Genomic DNA, 5,809 nt, shown 5'->3' on the forward strand with positions numbered 1-5,809 from the left:
TGTGGCACTGCTGTTTAGGTCATATTGGTGTAAAGCGCATGAAGCAACTCCATGCTGATGGAATTTTGGAATCACTTGATGCTTGTGAACCATGCCTTATGGGCAAGATGAATAAGACTCCGTTCTCCAGAACAATGGAGCGAACAACTGACTTATTGGAAATAACACATGCCGATGTATGCGATCCGATGAGTGTTGAGGCTCGCGGCAGGTATCATTATTTTCTAACCTTCACAGATGATTTGAGCAGATATGGGTATATCTACTTGATCAAACATAAGTCTAAAACATTTGAAAAGTTCATATAATTTCAGAGTAAAGTGGAAAATCATCGTAACAAGAAAATAAAGTTTCCACGATCTGATCGTGGAGGAGAATATTTGAGTTACAAGTTTGGTCTTCATTTGAAACAATGCGGAATAGTTTCGCAACTCACGCCAACTGGAACACCACAACGTAATGGTGTATTCGAACATCGTAACCGTACTTTATAAGATATGGTGCAATCTATGATGTCTCTTACTGATTTACCACTATCGTTTGGGGCTATGCATTAGAGACAGCTGCATTCACGTTAAATAGAGCACCATCTAAATCTGTTGAGACGACACAATATGAACTGTGGTTTGGCAAGAAACCAAAGTTGTCGCTTCTTAAAGTTTAGGGTTGCGATGCTTATGTGGAAAAGTTTTATCTTGATAGGCTCAAACCCAAAATCAGAGAAATGTGTCTTCATAGGATACCCAAAGGAGACAGTTGAGTACACCTTCTATCACAGATCCGAAGACAAGGCATTCGTTGCTAAGAATGGATCCTTTCTAGGGAAGGAGTTTCTCTCAAAAGAAGTGAGTGGGAGGAAAGTAGAACTTGATGAGATAACTGTACCTGCTCCCTTATTAGAAAGTAGTTCATCACAGAAATCTGTTCCTATGACTCCTACACCAATTAGTGAGGAAGCTAATGATGATGATCATGTAACTACAGATCAAGTTACTACCGAACCTCGTAGGTCAACCAGAGTGAGATCCGCACCAGAGTGGTACGGTAATCCTGTTCTGGAGGTCATGTTACTTGACTATGACGAACCTACGAAATATGAGGAAGCCATGATGAGCCCAGATTCCGCGAAATGGCTTGAGGCCATGAAATCTGAGATGGAATCCATGTATGAGAACAAAGTGTGGACTTTGGTTGACTTGCCCGATGATCGGCAAGCCATAGAAAATAAATGGATCTTCAAGAGGAAGATGGACGCTGATAGTAGTGTTAATACCTACAAAGCTAGACTTGTCAAAAATGGTTTTGAAAAAGTTCGAGGTGTTGACTACGATGAGATTTTCCCACTCATAGCGATGCTTAAGTCTGTCCGAATCATGTTAGCAAATTGCCACATTTTATGCAATCTGGCAAATGGATGTCAAAACTACATTCCTTAATGGATTTTTTAAAAAAGAGTTGTATATGATGCAACCAAAAGGTTTTGTCGATCCTAAAGGTGCTAACAAAATGTGCAACCTCCAGCGATCCATCTATGGACTGGTGCAAGCATCTCGGAGTTGGAATATACACTTTGATGAGTTGATCAAAGCATATAGTTTTATACAGACTTGCGGTGAAGCCTGTATTTACAAGAAAGTGAGTGGGAGCACTGCAGCATTTATGATAAATGTATGTGAATGACATATTGTTGATCGGAAATAATTTAGAATTTTTTGGAAAGCATAAAGGAGTATTTGAAAGGAGTTTTTCAAAGAAAGACCTCGGTGAAGTTAGTTACATGTTGAGCATCAAGATCTATAGCGATAGATCAAGACGCTTGATAAGATTTTTCAATGAGTACATAGCTTGACAAGATTTTGAAGTAGTTCAAAATGGAACAGTCAAAGAAAGAGTTCTTGCCTGTGTTACAAGGTGCAAAATTGAGTAAGACTCAAAGCCCGACCACGGCAGAAGATAGAAAGAGAATGAAAGTCATTCCCTATGCCTCAGCCATAGGTTCTATAAAGTATGTCATGCTGCGTACCAGATCTATCGTATACCCTACACTAAGTTTGACAAGGGAGTACAATAGTGATCTAGGAGTAGATCATTGAAGAACGGTCAAAACTATCCTTAGTGGAATAAGGATATGTTTCTCGATTATGGAGGTGACAAAAGGTTCGTCGTAAAGGGTTACGTCGATGCAAGTTTTGACACCGATCGAGATGGCTCTAAGTCTCAATACGGATACATATTGAAAGTGGGAGCAATTAGCTAAAGTAGCTCCGTGCAGAGCATTGTAGACATAGAAATTTGCAAAATACATACGGATCTGAATGTGTCAGACCCGTTGACTAAGCTTCTCTCACAAGCCAAACATGATCACACCTTAGTACTCTTTGGGTGTTAATCACATAGCGATGTGAACTAGATTATTGACCCTAGTAAAACCCTTTGGATATTAGTCACATGGCGATGAGAACTATTGGTGATAAATCACATGGCGATGTGAAATAGATTATTGACTCAAGTGCAAGTGGGAGACTGAAGGAAATATTCCCTAGAGGCAATAATAAAGTTATTATTTATTTCCTTATTTCATGATAAATGTTTATTATTGATGCTAGAATTGTATTAACCAGAAACATAATACATGTGTGAATACATAGACAAAACAGAGTGTCACTAGTATGCCTCTACTTGACTAGCTCGTTGATCAAAGATGGTTAAGTTTCCTAGCCATAGACATGAGCTGTCGTTTGATAAATGGGATCACATCATTAGGATAATGATGTGATTGACTTGACCCATTCCGTTAGCTTAGCACTTGATCGTTTTAGTTTACTGCTATTGCTTTCTTCGTGACTTATACATGTTCCTGTAACTATGAGATTATGCAACTCCCGACTACTGAAGGAACACTTTGTGTGCTAAGAAACGTCACAACGTAATTGGATGATTATAAAGGTGCTCTATAGGTGTCTCTGATGGTACTTATTGAGTTGGCATAGATCAAGTTTAGGATTTGTCACTCCGATTGTTGGAGAGGTATCTCTGGGCCCTCTCGGTAATGCACATCACTATAAGCCTTGCAAGCAATGTGACTAATGAGTTAGTTGCGGGATGATGCATTACGGAACAAGTAAAGCTGCCGGTAATGAGATTGACCTAGGTATTGAGATACCGATGACCGAATCTTGGGCAAGTAACATACCGATGACAAAGGGAACAACGTATGTTGTTATGCGGTTTGACCGATAAAGATCTTCATAGAATATGTAGGAGCCAATATGAGCATCCAGGTTCCGCTGTTGGTTATTGACCGGAGACGTGTCTCGGTCATGTCTACATAGTTCTCGAACCCATAGGGTCCGCACGCTTAAGGTTTGGTGACGATTTGTATTATGAGTTTATGTGTTTTGATGTACCTAAGGTAGTTCGGAGTCCCGGGTGAGATTGGGGACATGACGAGGAGTCTCGAAATGGTCGAGACGTAAAGATCGATATATTGGAAGGCTATATTCGGACATCGGAAAGGTTCCGAGTGATTCGGGTATTTTTCGGAGTACCGGAGAGTTACGGGAATTCGTCCGGGGAGTCAATGGGCCTTAGTGGGAAGGAGAGGCAGCAGCCAGGAGGTGGTGCACGCCCCTCCCAAGCCCAGTCTGAATTGGACAAGGGGTTGGGGCGCGGCCCCCCTCTCCCTTTCTTCTCCCCTCCCCTTCCTTTCCCCCTTTTCCTAGTTGGACTAGGAAAGGAGGAAACCTACTCCTACAAGGAGTAGGAATCCTACTCCTTTGGCGCGCCCCTCCTAGGGCCGGCCTCCTCCTCCCTTGCACCTTTATATACGGGGGCAGGGGGCACCCCAAGACACAAGTTGATCGTTGATCTCTCTTAGCCGTGTGCGGTGCCCCCCTCCAGCATAATCCACCTCGGTCATAGTGTAGCGGTGCTTAGGCGAAGCTCTACGTCGGTATCTTCGTCAACACCATCACCACGCCATCATGCTGACGGAACTCTCCCGTGAAGCTCTACTGGATCGTGAGTTCGCGAGACGTCATCGAGCTGAACGTGTGCTGAACGCGAAGTTGCCGTACATTCGGTACTGAGGATTGGTCGATCCTGAAGACGTACGACTACATCAACCGCGTTGTCATAACGCTTCCGCTTACGGTCTACGAGGGTATGTAGACTACACTCTCCCCTCTCGTTGCTATGCATCACCATGATCTTGCGTGTACGTAGGATTTTTTTGAAATTACTACGTTCCCCAACAAAACTCTCTCTCGCCTCTCTCTCTCTCTCTCTCTCCTACCTCACGGCAACTCTCTCCGCTCCGGTGAATCCCGATCTCTGACCTGTGCATCTGCCACCGCTGGCGCCCCGGGCACCACCGCGCTCTCTCTCCATCGCCCACTCTCTCCCTCTCACCCCCACTCCATTCACCCTCTAGCATCGGAGCATCAAGAACAAGTCCGACGACATGACGATTTCGTGCACACGGTGACTATCCTCCTCTCAAAGAAAGGATAGGTCGCAGAGCTCCAACGATGCAACCAGACCTTCACCACCAAAAATTGACTGTATACGAAGGTAGATGACACCGTCGACTCCATCTTCTCCAACTCCGTACGCCATTCGTCGGCACCCGGTTCGTGGCCTCTCGTGATCCATAGATCCCAGAGACTGCACCTACAGCCCGCCGGAGATCCTCTCTTCCCTTCCGCTCTCCCCAAATGCTTGATTCCTTGCTATTGGTGTTGTCCCCGTGAGGTTCGCCTCAGCCGCCGGGCAAGGACATGTCGTGCTTCCTTGGACAAGTTATGTTGCATGCGTGCTCTAGAGGCCCCCGCAAACAAGCTTCTGCGCATGTGTGCTCCTTCTCCGCCATTGCAGCTTGCTCCCGGTGCATCGCCGCCGTTCCTGACCTCACGCTGGAGTGTAAGCTCCAGTTGTGAGGCCGAACGACGACCCACACTTTTTGACTCATTAGGTTTAGTGCTAAAATATTAGGAGTGGACCCCCACACTTAGGGCCTGTTCTGATCTCCTCCAGCTTCTAACTTCATCAACTTCTCAAATAATTTTGTCCCGAACATTTGGGCTCCAAGAAGCTAACTTCTCGAAGCCGATCCAAATCGCAGTGTAAAAATATGAAGCTCAAGCGGCCCAGCTCCACTGATCGAAGAATCAGAAGTTCGCCCAATTTACAGGAAGCTTCCATCGCCAAAGAAAACGGTTTGTTGCCCCCTGCTCGATAAAAAGAAACCATCGATCCCCAACCAATCGATTCCCCTCTCCCTCCCTCGTATCGTTGCACCAGGCCGAACAAGGCTGCCCCCAGCGGGCCCAATCAGTGCCAAACAGACCAGAGCCCTCCAAGTTGGGCTGCAGCTTTATGAGAAGCTTCCCAATGCAGCCGAATGGTCTTGCTATCGCTACGTGAAGTTAGAAGTGAGGAGAAGAAGCTGGATATGTGAAGTTTTGAGAAGCCAGAGGAGATCTGAACAGGCCCTTAATTAACACAATAAATTTACATTCTAAAATAAAAGTCACTAAGAAAAGAGTCTTTTTTATTTGGCCCCACGTGTAAGTGAATGAGAGAGATGGGTGAGAGAAATACTGTTAATTGAATCACTGCATTTAACTACATATGCTACTACTAAATGAATTTGATCTCTTAACTAAATTTGGTACTTTTAACTGAATTGCGGCAGTAGTAATCTGTTAGTATCAACTGAATTTGATACTGTGAACTGGACGAAACAGTTTGACGATTTTTTTGGAAGAAAAGAGAAATAATGGAGCAAAGAACCACCAGAGGCCCCCCT

The sequence above is a fragment of the Triticum dicoccoides genome, chromosome 2A (assembly GCF_002162155.2).
Source record: "Triticum dicoccoides isolate Atlit2015 ecotype Zavitan chromosome 2A, WEW_v2.0, whole genome shotgun sequence".
In the NCBI taxonomy this organism is placed as follows: Eukaryota; Viridiplantae; Streptophyta; class Magnoliopsida; order Poales; family Poaceae; genus Triticum; species Triticum dicoccoides.